Consider the following 24,306-nt stretch of genomic DNA (forward strand, 5'->3'; position numbering starts at 1 on the left):
CAACTACTTAAAAATCATAGAATGTATAACTTTGAACAATACAACTTCTTGGAGCCAAGAAAATCTTTTATACAATTAAACCTGTCTGAGGTCACAACATTTGGGATTATTAGCTATAACCATTTTATAAATTAGGAGAAGTATTCCAAAAATAATGACTTTAATATGAGAAGAGTTGATTTTTTAATTTTATCCCTGACTTTTGGCAGTAATTGGATACTAGGGCTAACTGCCTATTATGGCCAAATCTAGATTTTAATAATTAGACCACACTGTGGTAGACATCTGTCTGGTTTTTTTATCCTCTAACATCAACCGAGTAACATCAATCCCTTTCAAACTGCCTTTCCTCGTTCCCTCTAGGTCTGTCGAAACCTTTAATCAGAGAACCCCCCCCCTTTCCTGGTGACCAGATATGGTTAATAATAGTACATTACAAATATGACCACAGTGACTGGGCCTCAGTGAGCTTCAGCTGAGCCAATCAGAATCTTTCCTGGAGATTTATATGGCTTTTGAAGAAGAAAAGCTTTCTTTTCTCTCTGAGGTCACTAAGCTAAAATGATGTAATTAAGCCTGGAGCTGTTCAAGAATAGTCTCCTTTCTCCCCAGCCCAGACATATGAGAAAGTCCATACCACTGCACAAACAGGTAAAAGTAAAGAAGTAAAAAGAGAGTGAGAGGAACCTAAAGATGCCAGTTGAGTCCCTGAGGCAAGACCCACTCCTGGATTCCCATCCGTGTGACTCAATCCATGCTCCTGTCTTCCTAAGCTAGTTTGAGTTAGGTTTCTCTCAGTTGCTTCTGAGGAGTCCTGATCAATAAACATATCATCTATGTATAAGGGAATATTTATCTCTTCATCCTCTTATAACAGGAGGGCATGTGCCAAACTGTTCCAAATGATTTTCAGTTCATTTTCCAAATTGATGGCCCATGGAATGTTGATATCCCACAGGATGTTAAAATGGATAATGTGTTGGGTATTCAAGTAAGCTTGAGAAAGATAAACAAAGTGAAATAGGTTTCTTTACAGTAGGATCTCTCAGAATATTTATTAGAATATGGTGGCATGTATTACGAATTTTCAAAAAAAGAGGAGTGTGCTAATTTCCCTAAATTATCTGATAATAGAAGCTTTTTCCAATAGAATCTAGTTTGGGAAATATGAGTTGTCTTTCCATTGAACAAGCAGAGCTACTGAAGTAAGCAAATGAATAGGCATAATCCATACACACTTCTTCATTTGAACTACAGTTATTTGTTTCCATGTGTGGTTTGTGTTAGACTACATTTCCCGATACATTGGCTATGTCTCAATTGCCTTTGTATCCCTAACAACTAGCATAGTGCCTAAAACAGAAGGCAATATTCATTATTCACCAAAAAATGAAAGACAGAATAAATGATGAATAAAATTTTAAAAGTAATGGCAAACATCCAATTAAATTTTCTAAATTGTAGGTAAATAAGAGAACATAAGACAAAATAAAGAGGAAGTTGAATAACACCCCTTAGTTAAGCCTGTCTAATCAGTGCGTATTCCTTTGTAAGGTATGTTATCATTTGAGGAGTTGACAAGAAGTAAGAGAAGTTGAAACACTGGAGAACAAATTGGGAGTTTAGTTCCTTTGGACAATCAGGAAGCATGGATGCTAAAAACCATGACATCCGTGATGCAGACTTGCTAGTCCTGTGATTCTGGAGGGGCGGCCGAGGCAGGAATGACTTGTTGGCTTTCAGGAATGATTTATGATGGTCTGCAATTTAACAGGCTATGCAAGCACATCAGCATTTATTCACCTAATTGCCTTCATACATTCATTTATGCGACGTATTTTTAAGTGCCACATATATGAATATGTAAAAACCATAATCCTATCAAATCACATAAGAAAAGCCCAGAGCACTTAGAAACACCTATCAAGTAAATAAACACATATTTTTTAATCCATTCAGAAGCTTGCCACTTGCCATCATAGGAGTTCACTAAGAAGAGACGTCTATCATTTGATACTAATTGGGTGATTTGCAGTGACTCTTGAACTCACAAATGGTTTGTGGTAGATAAAGTTTAATGTTACAGCTAATCTGTATTGCATTTAAAAAATCTTCAAGAATCTATCTAATCATTATCAGTTATAGAAGAAGGGAACTCATGTTGAGGGTTTACCTCACAATATTAGCTTTCTTTAAATTATTTTCCCACTTCGATTTGTAAAGAGAAAGAAATAATTTAAAGGTAAGAAGGTGACAAACGTGGGTGTTTAGTTTTATTGGATTTTTTTCCTGAAGAATTCTTATAAGGTACATGGAATTTCTGAGGACCTAATTTCAGGAAGGGTGTTTTCAGAATGATCACAGCAGAAAGAAGCATTGTTAGAAGGAAATTTTAAAAAGCCATACTAATAACATACCACTAGGTTATCAAATTATAATATTTCAGTTTGGTTGTTATCTATTTTCAACTTCTGACTTTAACTGGTTCTAGATTTCCAGAGACAGACACTTGTGTCATTTTGATGGAACTGGATCCTCTTCTTCAGGAATCCCAAGGGGATGGCATTGAGAACAAAAGAAACCACAGTCCTCTCCCTCAAACAAATGATTTAAGTAAATAGGATTAATAAAACTCACCTTCTCTAATATTGTTTGAAAATCCCCCTTACATTCTTTTCCTTCCTTCCCAGGTTTCTCAGAACTTCTGTAGACACCAAACATCAAAAGGACCAAAGATTTTTATAGCGATTCAGCCGCCCACAGCAATGAAGTAAACCCTGATTTTCTTTCAGCCTAGGAAATGGTCAGCGAGGAGGCTTCACAAACAGCCTCTTTAACATTTGAAGTTTAAAAAAAAAAAAAACAGTGTAGCAGAATGGTTACTTTCATAAACACCTTTGGGGGCTTTGGGCTTTTTTTTCTCTCTTTTTTTTAAAGCAACCCTGCTAATCCCCCCTCTGCAAACATTATAGAATATTTTCTTTACCATGAGTTTTTGGTTAGGCATTTTAAATATGCTTTCTAAAAAACAAAAGGTAAACTATATTTCATTTCGGGCATGACTTTCCTCCTGCTTTTTTCCTTGGCTCCCATAAATGCTGGTAGTCTCTCGTCGCCACTGGAGTTTCTGCCTCCAAGTTTGAACTCGCCTCTCCAGTGACTTCCTGCCCAGTCACGCCTCTCTTAGCAGTCTCCTTTCCGTCTCAGAATTCAGCCTTAGGGACTGAATTCCGAAATCACAGTACGTTTTTTTTTCTTTAGAGGCAGACACTTCCACAAAGCAGTGCACCCTACAGTCTGGCCAAGTAAGCGCTGATGTTTGGATCTTGGGGGAGAGGGCCCATCCACAGGCCGGGCTCCATGAGCTCTGATGCTTGTACTGCAGTTTCTCCAGCTGAGAGCTGAGGCCGATGTTCTAGAAAGGCTATTACTTGAAGCCAAGAGAGAGACGTGTGGTTTTCTCCAGAGCTCAAGCAGATAAACAAAACTGTAAATAGTACTATAGACCGAAGTGATAGGGAACCAACTTTACCGGAAAAGATAAAATAATAAACTGGGCAGAGATCCAAATAAATTTACAAATAATACCTGGGTGGCTCAGTTGGTTAAGCATCTGCCTTCGGCTCAGGTCATGACCCCGGGGTCCTGGGATGGAGCCCCATGTTGGGCTCCCTGCTCAGTGGGAGTCTGCTCCCCCTGCCCCACTCGAACTCTTTCTCTCTCTCAAATAAATAAATAAACTCTTTAAAAATAATAATACCTACACCACTGACTCTCAGCCCCCCTTTTAAAGGATATATATTTTTTCTCAGCAGCACTACTTAGGTACAGGCAGAAATCTCAAAAAACCCTGTATTTTCCTTTCCTACATTAAGCTAGATATATCCACAGCCATATTCCTTGGGACCGCTCTTTGAATGGAGAAATGGAGACATTCCTAGAGGAGAGTCATGGATCAGAGAAGTACAGTAAAGTAGGTGAACAAAAACACAAAATTTGTACAATTTATTAGAATATCAGAATTATGGTTAAATCCCAAGCTTGGGGAGCAGCTGGGGAAAGGGAGGACCAGCTAGAAGAGAAGTAGGGCAGAGTTTCCTAAGCAAGTTGCTGGTGTAAACAAAATAGGTAATTAACTTTTACGGAATTTTACTTTAATAAAAGTTACAATGGCCAAGTGTTGGCCTCTCTAGACATGGCTAACAACGGACACCAGGAGATGGGCTGTCTCTGTTCACATTTTGCGCAGTGTGTAAAGCAATGGCACGAAGTTCCTTAGAAGACCTCTCTCCAGTCACAAGACCTTCTTAGTTATCAGCCTCAGAAAAGAAACAGGCCTGGCTTTCCCAGGGGCCTAATCATGACCCCCCCAAACAGTAAGCCTGCAGGAAAATCCACTTAGTCCAAGTTAAACTAATGAAAGGAGTAGATAGATTATTTACCCTAACTCAAGTTACTGGCTGATCCAATGGCAAAAGAAAGTGATTTTATTTTCTCTAAAAGCTATAAGCTGAAGGTCCACATAATTCTAATTTCTTTTTTTTTTTACAAAAGGAATTATGTTATTAATAAAACTGATAAAACTAGAAAAATATTCTTTAAACAAAAATTAAATATGGCTGCCCCAAATGACTAAGACAATGGGCAATAGTTAAATTCTCTCTTCAAATATTAACACTACATGTACACATCCTTCATCCTTAACTTTTTTGAATTGAAATATAGTTGACATGCAATGTTACATTCATTTCAGGTGTGCAACATAGTGATTTGACAAGTCCATGTATTGTGCTGTGCTCACCACCAGTGTAGCTACCAACTGTCACCACACAATACTATTACCATACCACTGACTATATTCCCTATGCTGTACCTTTTATTCCTGTGGCTTATTCTATAAATGGAGGCCTGTATCTCACATGCCCCTTCACCCATTTTGCCCATTCCCCCACCCCCCTCCCCTCTGGCAACCATTGGTTTGTTCTCTGCATTTACACATAGTTCTAATTTCTTAGAGATACAGCCAACCTTGTCACATATATGAAAGGCAACTCACATTTTCTCCCCAAGTAACTCTAAATTTTAATCTTTTTTGTCCTCTCCCAGATGTCACAACTCCTCCTGCTGGATTCCCCATTATTTCAAGGGACAAGAATATTCCCTAAGGCCTCCTTTTGAATATACATCTTTCTGAGATCATGTTTCTGGTTTCCCTGAAGACTGTCACATCAATAAATCTATCTTCTGCCTGGATCCTTGCTTTTGAAAATAATTTTATCACCTTAGCCAGGCACAGCCAACATTTCTCTTATATGTATTCTTCAATCCAAGCAGAAATGTCTTGCTTGGACTGCTCCATTTGAATGCATAAAAACATTTATACGTAGACCTTGGCATAATTGCAGATGGAGATGAGTCTTTCTGCAAATAGGCCAATTGCCAAACACAGACCACAGGAAGACCCTATCTGAACCTGGTCCAACATAAAATCAGTTATGTCCACTACGTGGAAGCCTTAGGAAGGTATAGTTTGTGGAGCAATAGTCTGAGACATCCTAAGGATTAACTTGCACCAAAAGCTCCCAGTATTTAAAAAAAAAAAAAAAGTATCAAAAGCCTTGCTCTTTTAGAAACATTTAGAGCTTTCAAGCCCACACACACTCAGATAGTACTGATAATCCTCTCTGTGTTTGTAGGATTTGGAAGAGCTACAAAGAATAAAGAGCCATGATATTTTGACAAAGTGATGTATTCTTCTCTTTAGGTGTATCTGATAGAAAACTTGGACTTTTCCCCTTCAATTAATAAAACATCATAAGTATCAGAAGCTGTGAGTATATAAAGACTTTCTAGGAATACAATAAATGCACATACTTATTTGGTATATATAAAGTACTGATATTTTAAAAATCACCTAGTTGTACAAAACTCCAGTTTTCAAGGTACTCTCACATACATTATCATGAAAGATTCAGTATAGAATATTTTATTATTCAACTAATATCTAAACAGCATTACTTTCCCCACTTCTGATTACATAAGAGAGGCCATCAGCAATTAATTTTTAAATTTAATTAGGATTTATATCCTACCTGTTTCCAAACAAGATTTGAAATGATGCATCATAGTAAACCCAAGGTAAAATGGCAACATTAAAAATCAAAGAAGATACAAAACCAAATAAAAGGAGTAATGTTTCCAAGCAACTGCAACAAGTTGTGACAGCTGGGCCATGAACTTGCCTCTCACAGGAGTTAGCATTTGCTCACTAGGTAGGAATGCGGAAACTCTGGGCTATTTAACAGTACATTTCCAGAACCATCTCACCATCAGGGACCCTGGATGAATGATACTCCTGTATTTCTCAGAAAGTGGTTGGTGAACCAACTGAAACGGGATTTTCGGTGGTGCTTACTTTTAGAATGCGGATTCCTGGGCTTAACCTAAGATCACAGGTGGTAGGATTCTGGGATTATATTTTCACATACCCACTAGGTTATATTTTTGATCTGTAAATTTCAAAACCACTGCTTTTCTGGGATTAGTGCCTGTTGCACGGGAACAATAGAAAACCTGGGTGGCTCAGTGGGATGTGTCCAACTCCTGATTTTGGCTCAGGTCATGATCTCTGGGTTGTGAGATACAGTCCCCCAACAGGCTCCATGCTGGATGCAGAGCCTGCTTGGAATTCTCTCCCGCTTCCTTTGCCCCCTTCTGACTCTCTCTCCTTTTCTTACAAAAAAAAAAAAAAAAAAGGGTAGAAAATTATTCTGGTAATCAGTCTCTTGGATACTGATTTTTGCCTCCCTATTCCTGCCCTGTGCTCATAATACTTTCAAATGCCTTGTCCACTGACGCTTAATTTTACTTGGGATGTTCCCATAACACTTGGCCTCTTCTGACTGTAGTATTCTCCTTCCAGCATTCCACCCCCTTCCTGCTCATCAGCTTGTTTTTGATTCCTGCCACAGACTCCTGATATTTGTGTATGTTCCATCACCTGCTGATAACGCCAGGCTCACTTTCATAGCCCTGCACATGCTGCAATCTCTGCTTGTCTCACTGGGAGTTAATTTACTGCACTACTGTTTATGGAACATGTGAGATGCTCCTTCCCTGGCTTCTGGCCATAGATGTCCAAATGTGGACCTATGTAGGAGGAATTATCTGTTCTCTGTTCTTTAATGTGATTTCCAGTTAATGGGCCTTATTGGATTATTCTCTCTATTTGAGGTACATATCTCATGCTTTTCCCACTCCCCAAATGCTCTCAGAGTCTACTGCTCTTGTTATTTTCCACTTTCCTCAATATATTCATTGGCTTATACTGTTGTCTCCTGATGTGCCTCCTGGGTTTGACCATTCACAGGAAGGCATGTCCAACATCCTGATTAAATTTAAAGTTTATGGTCCTAATTTCTGTACTATAATTATCAAACCTCCAGTCATATGTTAGGGAATTCATCATCATTCAACACCCATTTAGCCCCCAAGGTTTTGCTGCTCTTGTTCCCTGTGAATTTTTGCCTTTTCTCTTAAGATTTAGGATAACCCTCTGCTCCCCACCCCTGACTTTTATTAGGATTGTTAAGACTCCTATCAAAAAATATTTGGGGGCGCCTGGGTGGCACAGCGGTTGGGCGTCTGCCTTCGGCTCGGGGCGTGATCCTGGCGTTGCGGGATCGAGTCCCACATCAGGCTCTTCCGCTATGGGCCTGCTTCTTCCTCTCCCACTGCCCCTGCTTGTGTTCCCTCTCTCGCTGGCTGTCTCTCTGTCAAATAAATAAATAAATAAATCTTAAAAAAAATATATATATATTTGCTCCATCTGTAAAAAGTAGCTTTGTCCCTAGCTCAGGGCCTCTCTTTCTGGTCATAGGACCCCCCCCCCCCCCCCGGCCAGGAAAGTTATTTAAAAGATCAAGTACAGCACACACTGAGAGTTATCTATGTTTGACTCTGCTTCCCTAAGCTCCAGTGTTAATAAGAGCACCAGACGAAAACACTCCCTCCGTAGCCAGCTGCGTCAGTCTTCCATGCAAGACTTCCAAGTTTCTGGAAAACCTCCTACTTTTCTTCAAACTGACCAGACAAGCCAGAACAACTGCAGAGTGTCCAGTAGGTGCCTGAGGTTTAGGACCTCGCTTCCGAATTTGGGAGAATTCGCAGGGAGGCAGGACAGCTGAGACAGCATAGCAGGTGCGCAAACGGACAATTCCATAGCAATCCACAGGGAATCACAATTATCTCTTCATGGGACTTAAGTCCTGTGATCGCCTTCATCTGCTGGGGTGACTGCGTGCCTTAGTTAAGCGCCAGAGCTGTCTCCTATCAGCGGGAGAGAGCCAACTGCTAAATGTTTAGGACCTTTGTAAGCTAGTTCTTTAATAAGGCCATTAATAAACATTAAATTATATTAACTTATGAGACAAACTATTTAAAAAAAAAAGATAACATGGTTAACAGACCCGTGAAAAGATGCTCAAGGTCACTCGTCAGGGAAATGCAAGTCAAAACCATAATGAGATCACCTCACACCTGTCAGAGTGGCTAAAATAAAAACCACGAGAAACAACAAGAGTTGGTGAGGATGTGGAGAAAGGGGAACCCTCTCAAGCCCCGGGGATTGGGGACACCTGAGCCCCACTGCAGGACTCAGCCTGCCACCCCGCAGGAAATCGTGCCCCTTGGGGTGCCGCAGAGCATTCAGGGCAGGAGAACTGGGGGATCCCCCTGAGCCCGTCCCCACCTTTGGCGGCCCCCACGCCCTAACCCTGAGGTCGATGCTCACCCTCCCGCACGCCCTCAACTCAGCCCGCTGTGGAGCTCGTGGCACAGCTGGCAGATCGGCCCTGCATTTTTTTTTTTTTTTTTTTTAAAGAAAGGGGAACCCTCTTACACTGTTGGTGGGAACGCAAACTGGTGCAGCCACTCTGGAAAACAATATGGAGGTTCCTCAAAAAAAAAAAAGTTAAAAATAGAACTACCCCACATTCCAGTAATTGCACTACTGGGTAGTTACCCCCAAAATACAAAAACAATAATTCAAAGGGATATATGCACCCCTGTGTTTATTGAAGCATTATTTACAATAGGCAAATTGTGGAAGTAGTCCAAGTGTCCATCAACGGATGAATGGATAAGGAAGATGTGGTATTTATGCAATGGAATATTATTCAGCCATAAAAAAGAATGAAATCTTGCCATTTGAAACAACATGGACAGAGCTAGAAAGTATAATGCTAAAATAAGTTAGAGAAAAACAAATACCATATGAATTCACTCATATGTGGAATTTAAGAAACAAAACAAATGAGCAAAGGAAAAAGAGAGGCAAATCAAGAAACAGACCCTTAACTACAGAGAACAAACTGATGGTTACCAGAGGGGAGGTGGGTAGAGGGATGGGTGAAACAGGTGATGGGGATTAAGGAGTACACTTGTCCTGATGAGCACTGAGTAATGCACAGAATTGTTGAATCACTATATTGTACACCTGATACTGATATAACACTGTTTGTTAACTACACTGGAATTAAAGTTAAAACTTAATACAACACTAGGGGCGCCTGGGTGGCACAGCGGTTAAGCGTCTGCCTTTGGCTCAGGGCGTGATCCCAGCATTCTGGGATCGAGCCCCACATCAGGCTCCTCCGCTAGAAGCCTGCTTCTTCCTCTCCCACTCCCCCTGCTTGTGTTTCCTCTCTCGCTGGCTGTCTCTATCTCTGTCAAATAAATAAATAAAATCTTAAAAAAAAAAAAACTTAATACAACACTAAAAATAATTAAAAAATAAAAACAAAGGTAGCAAAGAATCAAAATTCATCACTTCCTAATTATTTTGCTATTATCTAGCCTCTTGAGGTTATTTATATCTGTTGTGTCTGTACAGTAGAAATAATATATAATCACATACAACTGCACATTTCCTCCCAATTCTGTGTTAAGTAACATCAAGTTGGTTGTTTGGAGTAAACCAGGGTGAAAGTATGTATGCCACAGAAATCAGCAAATACTACAAATCACAGCTTATCCCATCCCCTCCCCTAAACCCCAGCAAGTTGTTAAATATTTACTAGTATGTTATTGCTGTGAATCCACTTAGTAGTAAAATGGAAAAACGCAAAGGTATAGTATAGTTACATGAAATTTCCTAACTTTAATTCACACTTCCCTATTTCCTCCAACCTGCTTTCCTTTCAAAGTGGTCTGACCTCTTCCAAGTCAAAACATGTGGAAGCATAACCTATATCAAACAACTGACCTGAATAATTTTCATATTGAGTTGTTAACTTATTAGTTGGCTCTCCTAAGGTGAAGTCGGAAATTCCCTTATATAAATTTTATATCTGATTTTTCTGTTCAAAATCCCTGCTTCTTTATCTACATTGTCCTCTAGACCCTATTCTGCCCATGTGTGTTTGTGCTTGTGTTTGTGTTGGTGTTTTTACATATCCATGTGCTCTGTATATTAGCTGTATACTTACTTCTTAGCTAACTTGAACCTCAAATAACTACAATTTAAGCCCAACTCTGTATCTACTAAGACACTAGAAAGGGAGATCATTAAATGTCTTAGAATCAATACTTGAATTCTTAAGAGGGAATTCAGGAGGAGGTCAGCAAATGTTATTAAAGGATCAGAAACTGACTCAAGAAAATATAAGAAAGTAAGACTCCTTATATGGCAATCATAAGGCTAATGGGAAATGGAAAGTGATCTTGGAGAATGACTGGGAATTTTATACAGAGGAGTCATTGTTCTCTGTTTCCACTTAGGATGAGTTAAGAGAGATTCAACTTACAGCACTTCATAGAAAGAACTTGAGAAGCATTCAGTGAGAGAAAATTATCTTAAGGGTCTTTTTTCCCCTAAAGTTGTTTTTAATCAGCCATTTTAATCAATGATTTCACAGAAGGTTAATTTGGAAGTAGAGAGTCTTATTGCTAAAAAGTCACTCAAAAATGCAATCAGTGGAAGATGGGATGTCTGGATTTTCTCCAAAAGTAGGTAGGGACTTCAGCTTTCTAAATATTCTCTGATGTTCTAAGCTCACCTGAAGATCATATTTACTGAGGCTACCTCAAATAGATGGGTATGTATACATAAGGGATAAGGATATAAATACCTAAGGCACATAATGCCAAACCAGACCAAAAAACCATTCTGTCTGAGACTCAGTTTCTGATCATGTCTATGTGGTCCCTTTGTGGGAAGATCTTAAATAAACAAATTTCCCTAATAACCTACGTTTGTGTGTCTAATCCCATTTTGAACCCATTTGTGCATTAATAAGTACAACCTTCCAAGGTAATTACTTCCCTAATTTTTTTTTCTAGTATTCTGGAATTTGTTAAATCTCTATGCCTATATTAAAATCTTTTTGGAAGTAGAAAAGGTATAAATCACTAAATGTATTAATTATTTAACTCAATTAATTATAATTACTAAATTAAAAGTCGAATTTACCCTACTCAAACCCTGTAAGATGTAAGTCTCCTAAAGACTTCCCATAATTTAGCCTCTACTTATCTATTTAATCCTTTTCTCTCACCACAACCTTTCCCTAGTCCACTCCAAATCATATGCTTCAACTATACCAAATCATTGTCAGTTCCTTTAAATTGCCATGGGTATTTGGCAGAAAGATATTTCCCGTTTCTGGAAGATGTTTCCTTTAGCACGAAGACTTCCTGACTCCCCCTGCCACCTCCTACCTGGTTTAGGTGCTGCTCCCATATGTTCCCATTGTACTTTGTGCTTGCCTTTACCAAGACTATCTGAATTCAATTCTCCATTAGACTGTCAGGTCCTTGAAAACAGGGACTGTCCTTTTTGTTCATCACTCTAGCCAACGTAGTAGGCATTCAGTTATAATTATTAAACTTATAAATTAAATAGGTTAATGGCTTTAAAATAATATCACCACTATGTTCCACGCTTGATGCTTAGTCCATCAACTCTGGTCCTCTACAAGGAATGGCCTGATTTCATGGTCATTATAGTCATCATTTTCTGAATCACAATAGGAATCGTGCAGTCTCCCTAATGCAAATTTACGATGATTTTATACACATATCAAGTCATGTTTTTGCTTTCTTTCCTAGTGGTGTCTAGGATTTCATTGAACTTTCTGGCTAATATCTTCAGGCAATACTTGTAGTGGCCTCAAGATCTATTTTATAGGTTGGAAAAGGTCATTTAAAACTATCATCCTGTACAAGTGGTCTGTAGGATAAAAAAGGCAGAAACAGTGAACTTCGCTTAAATTTGTGCTGTTTAATTTTGTATGTTAATGGTAGCACATGCTTCAGCTCTTTGTTAAACAAAACTGAAAAGCCACTGTGAAGTCCTCCCCTGAGGAACAAAAGCAGGAGAAACTTTCATTGTGATGAGGGAAATTAAGCCTTGATTTTTAAACAGCTTTGTCCTCACAAAGATGACTTAAGATAGCAAACCAAAACCAGAGTGGAGAAATAAAGGCAGGGATGATCAGACTGGTAAAGATGAGCCGAATGTAAAGAAGTCTTCTCTAAAGTCATGCATAGGCTTCACCGGGATAGAAGACTGTCATGGCAGTGAGGTGTGAATTGGGGGGGGAGAAATCTTGGTCTATAAGAAATCTCACTTGGCTTTATTAGTTTGCTCAGAAGCATATGATACTTAAAGCTTTGAAAATAACTTTCTTTTAAGTAGTTTCAATTAAAAAGATATGTTGATGTTAATGTAAAACCAGTTTTCAGCTGATAAGTTATTTTTAAGTTATTTCTCTGTAATAGAACTTCGGAGTTTTAAATGGCATCCTCTGAAATAAATTGAGATTTTAATTCCAAGTCATGTCTCATAGGAAAATTGCAGGTGAGTAAGGAAGGTCACCTTATTATAATTATTAGCAAAAATATAGTTATCTGCTTAGATTGTTATTAGGAACAAGCAAATTTTTCTTTCCCTTTGGGAATAAAAGGGTCAAATGATACAAACCTCCTGTTTGTGACTGGTAGTAATTAGAGATTGGTGATTAAAGCACAGGCGTTTTTTTTTTTTTTTCCTGCCTCCATCATTCTTCATAAACTTGCTTTCTTAATGATTTTAATCAAAAGTTTAGAGAAAAATAGGATTGATTTTATGTCATGAGACTCTGAAAAGCAACCCAGGAGGTTTGAGACATTCTCAAGCAAGTCATTCTGGTAGTGATGGCAAATCATTCTGATGGAGGAGAGAGGATAACCAAATGATTCTGCACATTGGTCCAAATAATCACCTGCACAGGAACAGGGGTGTGGAGACAGGACTTAGCGGCACTGTGTATAAAAAGCATGATTGTTACCTAGATCCCCACACTCAGACTGGTTTGCATGTCTCATTAGCTTATTTTAGACTGAACAGTCATCAGTTCCATCACTTTTTACCCATGACACTGACTTTTTTGAAGCATTTAAAGTTGTTCTGTAGCATAGCCATCATTTTGGATTAGACTGATTATTTCCTGTTGGTATCTAATCCTTTCCTGTCATTCCTCTTCCCGTGACTTTCCTGTAAGTTAGGTCTCAAACAAGCATTGACCAACTATATATAACTCACAGGCCAAATCCAATCCTCCACTTTATTTTTGTAAATAAAGTTTTATTGGAACAGAGCCACACCCATTAGTTTACATATTATATTACATAGCTGCTTTCCTGGGGCAGGGTTGAGCAGTGGTGACAAGAGACCATATGGCCCACAAAGTCTAAAATAATTACAGTCTGTCTCTTTCTTAAAAAATCTTTGCCAATTCCTATACTAGAAAATTGGTTAGATTGAGATAAAGTATTTCTGGCACAAAGGTGATGTATTTCATATTGCATCATTTCAGAAGGAATAATGTCAGGCTATTAGTCCACTACTACTGATGTTGTTCGTAAAGTGGCCAGATCTCCCCATTGTACAGGCATGTTTTTTTCCCTGTCTTTTCATTTAGTAAGTAATTCATGGAGTGATACTTGGGCTCTGTGTAAATACCCTATTTACCATCTAAAAATCTTCCATCTAAAGATTTTACTATCTATTGATGGCCTTCACCTGAAATAATTATTACATTGGAGATTAAAAAGTGCCAATTTCTAAATCTATCATGTCTTCAACATTTATGAGATGACAAAATAAAACAGCCTAAGCTCCACTTAGAATTTCTCTGTTCCAGACCTAGAATCAGCCATCTTCTTCTCAATTAATCCTGGTTCTTTTAGGCGAAAATGATATTTAGAAATCAATATCTAAATTGATGTAGATGGTAACCTGTTTAGTACCTGGAGTGTACGGCCCACAGGCTGAAACATTTATTATATAGCCCTTTACAGAAAACTGTACTGACTCCAGGTATTAGGGCGGTAACAGAAGGGAGGGCCATTACATAATTAAATGCTACTAGGGATGCTCATTGCTATTGAAGTGTCATTGTTTCTAGGCCATTTCAGTGACCCTTTCAGAGGGAGAAAAATTTATTTAAAACAAGAAAAAAAATCACAAGTCCATATTGATATTTTCATTTTATATTTAATACTAAAGTTTAAAAATTTTTAAATTTAATACTGGTATCTTTTCTTGTATTCTGTGCCCTAGTCCTGTTAACATTAAAACGTTCCTTTAAATGCTTTGTCCTACCACAAATGTAAAATATTTCAAGGTCACAATACCAATGTTACCACTAATATTAAACCTACTCTGTGAGGTTTGGGATTTCTTCCCAGTATTTTTCCCCTTAGAATTCATCCAACTGAGAATGTACAGAGTACTGACTTCAAAAGTTAGTTGAAATAATCTATTTTTTCATGCGGTACATTATCTTAGTTGGGGAGGCTATAAAAACATTTAATTGATAATTAGGGAAATTGGAATATGGACTAGATACTAGAGGATATCATAGAATTTTTGTTCATTTTCTTAGCTATCATAATAGTATTGTGGTTACATAGGTGATTGTTCTTATTCTTAGCTAAATCATGCCAAAACATTTAGTGGTGAGATTTCATGATGTCTGCAACTTTTTTTTCCTCATTTTTTTCAGAAAACCTAGATTTATTTGTTAAATTATTACAAAGACAAGACAATAATCATCTGAAGTACTCTGAGGACTTCAACCAATTTCACTGGTTGTTATGCGAACCAACCTAAGGGCAAGAAATTAAAGGATATAACCTAAGAGGTTATTACAAAACAGACGGGTGATTTGGATGGCAAAAAGAGTAAAAGCTAGTCAGAAGCACTTGTGCTAGTGGTAGTATATGTGCTAGGATGTTTCCCAAGAGGCTCCCTAAAGACGCCTGAGTGAATTAATCTGGGTCCCCAGTTAGTGAAAAGACCCCTACCCCTGTGGAGAATGAGCAGAGGCCAGGATTTCTCTGAGATCTTTCTGTCTTTCCTTCTGAGGGGTGGGGGAATGCTTAGACTCTGAAGGGGTATATCTTGGACTCAGCCTCCCTCCTTCCCACCCAGTCTACCTATACCTTCCAGTGCCTGTGCATTCTCACTGTGTGGGCCTGCCGGGTTACAGAAGATGCAGAGAGCGAGGGCAGGAGCTACAGGCTCCTCAGAGGGGACCTAGACACAGAAAGTTTTGAGGTAGATGATAAACTACAAATACCCTCTTGGTTAATTCACCTTCGTTAATAAAGATCATAGTTTCTTCTGCTGGTGACAGCTTCTTGTCTCAGTATAGTCTGTCTCAAAAAAGAAGTGGTTCAGATAAGTTTTGGAGAAGAAAATAGACTCATCAACACCTACTCCACAGAAGAGGCACCAAGTTCTTTCCTACGGCGAGTAGAATCCCACAGCAGCATAAATCATTCTCAGTGCTCACCATCTGCAACCTCAAACTGTCCTGCAACTCTTGGTGTAGTGTCTGGCTCCATCCCATCCACATAATCTCTTACTCAATCTTGTCTGGACTCCAGCCATGTTATACTGGTTGCGCATTCGTTCTAATCTCTTCATTGTCACTCGGCCTTCTACTGTTAAATGGGATAATCCTTCTTCATAGGTGTAAAATGTAGGGATGTCTCCCTGCTCTTGTTCATGTGCTTCCACAACCTATTCTTCTCCATCATAATCATCTGAATCTTCATCCGCTGGATCTGGATGCAAAGCCTGGCATTCACACATTGCAGTGAACATTGCTGATTTATCACTAGGCACAAATCGAAATTCAGCAATGGGTTCAACATTAGCATCACTGTCTTCTTCTTCAGCAACAGATTCTTTGGATTCTCCCCCAAATTTGGCATTCTCCATAACATACAATATTCTCACAGACAGGCATGCAAACTAATGGTGGGGTATTCCAGTGAGAATGCTAATCCACAGCCATCTAACCAAGACAGATGGCTCCCAGTGATGTAAAGGGTGCCGGGATGCCAAGGCCCTTGCTGTTCGGCAGAGCCCCTCAGCTGAGTCTGGCAGCAGGAAATTTTTGAGGAAGCTCACTGCGGCAGGGAGTGTGGAGACAGGCCTGGGGAGGGAACTGAAGCGCAGCAACTCCAGCTGCTTGGCAGCAACTTTCTTCTAAATAGTATGGCAGACCACAGTGTGTGGGGGTGGGGTGGAGAGAAAGAGAGAGAGCAAGAGTACAAATGGTAAAGCAAATAGGACAAAATACTAAAAGTTAATAAGTCTGGCTAGAAATTCTTTGTACCATTTTTGCAACTCTTCCTTAAACTTGAAATTTTATCAAAAAGTGGGAGGTGGAGAAAAAAGAGAAAGATGATCATGAGTTCAATATAGATTTTTAAAAGTGATCCATATACATGTGCATAAATGCTTTGTCACCTTGGGCAAGATTAATTATGATGTATGTCCTGGGGAAGAAGCTTTAATTGTGCTCTGCTTTGGCAGAGGGTTAGAGCGTACCTAGAGCTCTAAGTGCTTTAATGTGCAAGGGAACAGACAAAAAAGAATGCAATCAGAGGAGAGAATGGTGCGTTCGACTGAGTACAATGTCAGCTTCTCCTAGCTTTCCTTCATTCTGGTTCAATTTATCTAGAGGCTAGTTAAGGGCAGAACCCAAATATATAAGGATATTTTGCAAAAAGCAACAGCATTAATGCCCTTCCCTTCTACCATCCCACTAGACCTGGGGTCAGCAAAGTTTTTCTTTAGAGGGTGAGACAATAAATATTTCAGGCCTGTTGCTCATACAGTCACTGTATGTCACACTCATTGTGGGCCATACAGTTGCTGTATGTGTCACACTATATGTGTCGTTGTGGCATACAAATAGACGAATGAACATGGTTGTGTTCAAATAAAACATTGCTTATGGACACAGAAATTGAAATTCCATATAGTTTTCACATAACATGATTTCTTTTTTTTTTTCTAGCCATTTAAAAATGTAAAATAATATTCTTAGTTTACAAAAAAAATAGATAGAAGGGTAGATGTGGCTCAACCCAGAAAACAAAAGGGAAAAACTTACAGTTGTGCCTTTGTGCTGGCTGCCTTTTAGCTGCCTCACTTGGCCCTGGTAAAGGAAAGGGGCTCCTTTGGATGGCATGATAGGGCTAAGCAGTTCTATGCTTTTAAGCCATCAAGCGGATAGTAAATCTCTTCCCAGACCTCCAAGATTCAAGAAGCCCATCAGCTGCTCCAAATAGGAAGGCTCGTTCTCAGTTAGGAATCAGTATAATTGGGAGGAGTCGTAAAGTCTAGTAATAACAACTAGAATCTTGGTCTATCAGCCCAGGATCCACCTGGAACTGGACAGTTTCTCATTTATTTTCTTCTGCAAGTGAAGGTACCTCCTCCACTATCTTTTCACTCTGGGGCCTTGCCATGATAGATTGAGCTCATGTGAACACCTTGTGCAATCAAATTAGTTTGCTTGTAGATGTAAACTTGTCTTATTTAAATAAATGTACATTAGATACTGACATAATTAACTTCCTAAGTAATAACTTTCATTTACAGTAATTTCTATCCTTTGATATCTCCATAGTGACCCTGAACCATGATATGTGCTGAACATGATGGGCCCCTTTGGTCGGTAAGGATCTTCCCCTAAGCCCCTACTTCACTGCAAATGACAAATGGGTTGAAAACATACCTCTCCAAAAGGAGCTTATGAAAAGAAAAGAAAGGGCTTATAGTAATGGAGATGGAGATGGGGAAGGAGAAATACATAACTATCTTCAGTATTTAAATGGTTGTCAAGGGAAAGAAGGTTCAGACTTGTTTCACTTGCTCTCAAGCAATAGAAGGAGAATTAATGTGTGGAAGCTGATGAGACGGATCTGGGCTTACTACCAAAAAATAAAGAAATAACAAGAGGAAAAGAAAAAATTCAATAGCTGTCCAAAGATGAGATGGACTGCCCTGGAAGACAGCAAGTTTAGCATCTGGAGATACACACCTACCTAGGATGTGTGACCACTTAGTGGACAAAGATTCAAAAATTGAAATCATTTAACTAGGTAACTTTTAAGATTTATGACATTTAACACTTAGGCCTGACACTTTTGAGATGGCATTCTTTTATTAAGAAAAAAGGGGCAAAGATAAATGACTGTAATAGGCAATTCCTTATTCCTCTAGTCTAACCACAACAAAGACAAGTGTAGCTCATTCACCTTACAACAAATTGAGGCCCTATCATTCACCTAAAAGTGCTTTATTCTAGTTATATGCATTCTCCCATTTAATGACTATTTATTGAGATTTGTGTGTTATCTACAATGTGCCAAATATGAGGATATTGTGCTGTAGACACAGATTCTATTCTCATAGAATTTACAATTTATTGGAAAAGATAAAAATCTAATGAATAACTACAATTAAAATATGCGTATTGAGATAATGCAGATATAGGGCATTGTGATGGTCAAACATGATGACGGGGCGCCTGGGTGACTCAATCAGTTAAGTGTCTGCCTTCAGCTCAGGTCTTGATCTCAGGGTCCTGGGATCCAGGCCCATATCTGAGTCTGGCTCCATGCTCAGCAGGGAGTCTGCTTCTCCCTCTTCCTGTGCCCCTCCCCCCACTTGTGTGTACTCTCTCTCAGATAGACAAAATCTTAAAAAAAAAAAATGAACACAATGACAAATTATTTGATATTCCCCCTATTGAGAGTTTGGGGGCTAAATTCCCTTCACTTGAATCTGGTGGGGCTTATAACTACTTTGACCAATAGATAAAATAGAAGTAACAGTATGTGATCTCTAGGTCATGTGGCTTCTGCCTTGTTTGTTGGAAGATGGGGTTCTGGAGCCCTGAAGTACCCTGTAGGAAGTCCAGCTACTCTGAGCCCACTGTGCTTTGAAGAAGTCAAGCTTCAGAGACAGACCATGCAGAGCTCCAGTTGATAGTTTTCCTGCTACTCCCAGCTTTCTAGTCATCCCACTCCAAATGAAAGACGAACTCACCAGAGTATTCCAGCTCCAGGCATTCAAGTCACTCCCAGCCATTCATGTCTTCCAGGCTGATAGTCCAGACATCATGGAGGAGAGACAAGCCATCCTCTCTGGGACCTGTCCAAACTCCTGACCCAAGGAATCCATAAGTGTAATAATAACATCACTGTTATCCCATGCCAGTAGGTTATGGGGTGGTTTGTAACAACAGTTCATCACAACAGGCCCATGAGAACATGTATTAAGAAGACCTAACCTTGTTTAGCGGCCAGAGAAGGGCTCTGAGGAAGTCACATTTGAGCCATGAGGAGTAAGAATTAGCTACAAGAGTGTTCTCAGAAGAAACTGTTTATTTGAAGACCCAGTGGAGGCAAGAGAAATAGTGGGGCCCTTCAGGAACTGGCAGAGTGTAGTAGTCCAAAGAGGAGTGGGATGTGCTGGAGTCAGGTGGGAAGTAAAAGATAAGTCTAACCATGGTAATCTCATAAGCAATATTATGGCATCGAACTTTATCAGAAGTGTGAAGATAAACCACTGGAGGGTTTTTGGTATCAGAACCATGACTGGATGTGTTTGCATTGTGGGCAAGGATGAAATAGTGAGAAGTTATAGCCTTAATTCTGGTGAGAGATAATAGTAGGCTGATCAGGATAGCAACAGGGATCAATATTCTAAAGGTAAATTCATGGGATTTACTAAGCCTTTGGCTGTGGGAATGGGAAGTGAGAGAGGGAGGAGCCACCTGACTGGGCAGTGGACTGAGTAGTGGTGTCATTTACCCGAAAGGAAACAGTGGAGGAAGAATGGATTAGAAGGGGTGATGAATAGCTTGATCTGGGGCATGGAGAATTTGAGGTGCCAGAGAGAAGGAGACAGTTGGTTAAACATTATAGGTAAGGAGGAGAATATGGAGAGGAACTAATATTAACAAGTGAGTATTTTAATCCAGGTACTGTTATTTCCCTTGATTCTGATAACAACCATGTGGGAGTGTTCAGAGAGGTAAATAACCTGCCTAAGATCAGAGAAACAGGAAGTGTAGGGTAGAAATTTCAATATAGATCTTCTTATTCTAGTTCAAAAGACATGTGGTACTATTTTCCACCTAAAAAAAACTCACAATGCTGGGTGATACTCTTTGGATTTGGAAAGCAGCAAAATCAGCATTTGAGAATGCCTCTCTAGTCAGTTTAGTGGGTGACCTGAAAAGCTACAGTTTTGAAAAGAGGCCAGAGAAAAAGAAAGCTGTCCAGCTGATCTGAGCCACAGTGCAGGCAACAATGCCACTTGGCCCTATGACACCATGGATTCACTGATGTATTCTGGATGATAATGTTCAATAGAGCTTGTCTAGTAGAGACATTCAGGATTCAGCAGCACACACAGGCCTTCTTTGGAAGTTCTGATTTTTCTTTTAAGAACTAGCTCTTGGTTTACTAAGGGACCCTGATAATTATTGTAACTATCATTTGTCAAGCAGGCATAATGTGGTAGGCATTGTAGTAAGTGTTTCCATGTTTTAACTTATTTATTTCTCATAAAAATCCATATGAGATAGGTATTATTTTTTAATCTACCTTTTATAGATGAGGGTGGGTATTGACTGGACTTTGACTTTAAGACAGCAGGTGAAAATGAAACTCTCCAGCTACTCATAATGAGCTGGATGTTATCTGAGCCACCTGGCCATAAAGCTGGGAATGACTAGCAGCACAGACTAATGAAACGGAAGTAGATTGAGGTTGAGCATGAGCATGACCGAAGACACAGGTAATTTGTATGAACAGGTGGCTCACTGTCCACACTGACATCCTTCCCTCAACCCACACTTATGGCCCAAGGGGCATTCCCAATAACTAGTTGGATGGAGAAGGGAAAAATGAGTCAGTTTTATAGCCAGGTCTACACACTACTGGCCCCAAACAAAAGTAGACAGCTATGGTGGGTAGCTCTGCTCTGAAATCTCCCTAAAACATGGTAAAAAAGGGAAATTTTCCATGTAGGTATAATTTCAAGAGGAATATCTCAATGTTCACTTTACCTGAGGTAAAGGATTAGTGACTGCCATACATTAGGTACTCAAATATTTTTAGGTAAATGAATAAATACTGGATTAATAACAATTTGTACACAGTAGTTAATGGTTTGGTCAGCTGGTTAGGGACATTGAAGGAATATGATAGGAAGATTTGTGACAGGAAGATTCAGAGAGATTATGTGGATGGACCTGATGGAATTGGTTCAGACTGTGGGGATAATTTATGGGTGATTTTAAAGAATTAGGTGGAAGAGATGATCTGCTCTATGTGTGTCAGTCTTCTTCTCCGGCAAATGGGTACTTGTTCAATGGGCTCATGATAAAATCCTCCCAGTGGTGGGAACAGAAGTTATACATTGCTCGGTTACATGAATTTACCCTCATCAAGGCTGATCTGGCTGCTGTCAATCTGAGCCCTTGACAGAGTAAAATACACCAGGGGAATTAGACAGTGTTAGCTGGTTACAACATTATATCACACTCATTCTATCGTGGGAAAGGCAAAAAGAATTTGGATTTTCTTTCCCTATTTACCATGCGTGCACCATTTGTGCACTCCTAGTACATCCTACAAGATGATGCTTCTTCCTAAGGAACTGCCGTAACTGTGTATGGAGTAAGGCAATGGGCTGAAGCCCATATATTGCTGTCCTTATAAAACAAAGAAATGGCCAATTGAAGACTCAGATACATCATGAGCTGTGAGATAGTATTTTGTGAGGCCGGTTGCTACTTTACAGGAGATAGTTTTGCTCTGAAGTAGTGGCCCATATATTGTGCTGTTTCTCAACACAGCCAGATCGTGTACAGTGGGAATGGTGCTTATCACTATTACCCTAAAGACCCAGTTACAGAATCTTTTTTTCCCATCCCTGAGACTCTAATCTCCACTGGTTTTAACTTCTAATACTGCCATTAGGAGGATAACAATAGTTACATTGAATTGGGAGCTGATGGAAATATTTGCCTTTTGGGGTATATCATACCACTAAATAAACAGGTAGGAGAGGAGGTTAAAGTGGCGGAACAGTTGACATCAGAGGGAAATAGGACTGCTGCTATTTAATAGAGGCAGGAAGAAGTAGATGGAATCCAAGGAACTCCTAGGATACCTTCTGGTATTGCATGGCCAATGGTAAAAGTTATTATATACAAGCCAGTGTAAGTCAACCCATTGGGTAAAGAACCACACCCAGCCAAAATGCTGGCTGAAAGCAAAGAGCAAATGTAATGCATAGTAGAAAAGAAAAATCGTAAATTTGATTTGTGATCTTGACCATTTACTGAAGGTGTTCATCATCGGCCACACGCACACACGCACATATATATACATACATATAATATGTATAAATACAGATCTTCCTTGACTTACGATGGGGTTACATCTCAATAAACCCATCATAAGTTGAAAATATTATCATTTGAAAATCTATGTAACACGCCTATCCTACTGAACATCATAGCTTAGCCTCACTTACCTTAAATGTGCTCAGAACACTTGCACTAGACTACAGTTGAGCAAAATTATCTAACACAAAGCCTATTTTTTACTAAAGTATAGGAATAGCTCATGTATTTTATTAAATACGGTACTAAAAGTGAAACAAGGAATGGTTGTATGGATATAAGTGTATCGGTTGTTCACCCCTGTGCGGCTGACTGGAAGCTGCAGCTCGCTGCCACCGCCCGGCATCAGGAGAGAGGATCACACTGCAGGTCACTAGCCCAGGAAAAGATCCCAAATCCAAAATTCATTTTATGTATATACTAATTTTCTGTCTGTTTTCTTCACCTCTCTTTACCTTACAATTTTACATAAGACAGACATGTTTATTGGCACTAAACTAAAATTTAGTCCATAGGTCACGGAATATTGGGATGGATCATAACAGAACCAGAGAACAATAAGGCAAAAAGATATCACTTAGAGTTATATCTACTAATCACTTAGAGTGTTAGGTGGAAGGAAATTTTTTTGCCAGTGTAGAATAAAAACAAGGGTCTGTTGATAGTGCCAACTACCGTTGTGGATGGTAAGAGACATTCTTTTTTACTTTTCTTTCCTTTTCTTTTTTCAGCTTCTGGGCCCCCCTCCTTCTTTTGAAGAAATCTCCACTACGAAGCGATGTCAGAAACTTGCTTTCCCACCCTTGCAGCGAGTGCATGAGCATGTGACCTGAGTTCAGCCCGTTGTCAGGTGCTTCACTTGGAAGCCGGTGATGCAAAGAAGCAGGGCCGGTGGAGACACTGTGAAGGCCGCTGGCAGAGCAGCATGGCAGGGGTAAGAATACAGGCAGCACTGCCCACGGGGATGTCCGGAACCTGGAGATGGCAGAGGAGGAGGCGCAAGCTGTGGCATCTCATGGTCAGTGGCTGGACTTGCTGGGATGATTCTGTGCGGGGAGCTGGAGTACAGTCTTGACTCTCCTTATCTTCCCAGCCTCTGTTATTCCCAAACATTTTCTAAGCCCAGTTCTGCAAATAATTCTGTAAGCTACCCTGATATAAAATATTTTTATTGCAAAATTCAAGCAGAAATGATTTCTGTTGTTTGCAAACTGGAGCCCCTCGTTAATACAAGGAGGCTGGGCTAGATGCTTTCCAAGATTCCGCCCAGCTCTAAAATTACGTGACTCTATAAAACTCATATTAAAATACATAAAGTAAGAAAATAACCTAGATTGTAAACATGTTCCTTTCACTAAATAATTACTATTTAATATCATCTGATAGCTCTGTGTGTGTGTGTATATATGTGTGTGTGCGCGCCTTACAGGAGTAGTTCTAAGCAACGGAAGGAAGGATAAACAAGCGCTTGAAGCGATATTGTACCACCACGGGGGTGGTATTTTGTGAACATTACCATCACAATTCTCCCAGCCCA

At 39.5% G+C, this 24,306-nt stretch overlaps 1 protein-coding gene and 1 pseudogene across 2 annotated transcripts in view; both read right to left on the minus strand.

The window, feature by feature from the left end:
* CCDC148 (coiled-coil domain containing 148) overlaps positions 1-24,306 on the minus strand; it is a 224,724-nt gene that overhangs the window by 20,488 nt on the left and 179,930 nt on the right. The window lies entirely within an intron of this gene.
* LOC113247866 (methylosome subunit pICln-like) lies at positions 15,829-23,882 on the minus strand (annotated as a pseudogene).

Source organism: Ursus arctos, unplaced genomic scaffold (assembly GCF_023065955.2).
Source record: "Ursus arctos isolate Adak ecotype North America unplaced genomic scaffold, UrsArc2.0 scaffold_1, whole genome shotgun sequence".
NCBI classification, from domain to species: Eukaryota; Metazoa; Chordata; class Mammalia; order Carnivora; family Ursidae; genus Ursus; species Ursus arctos.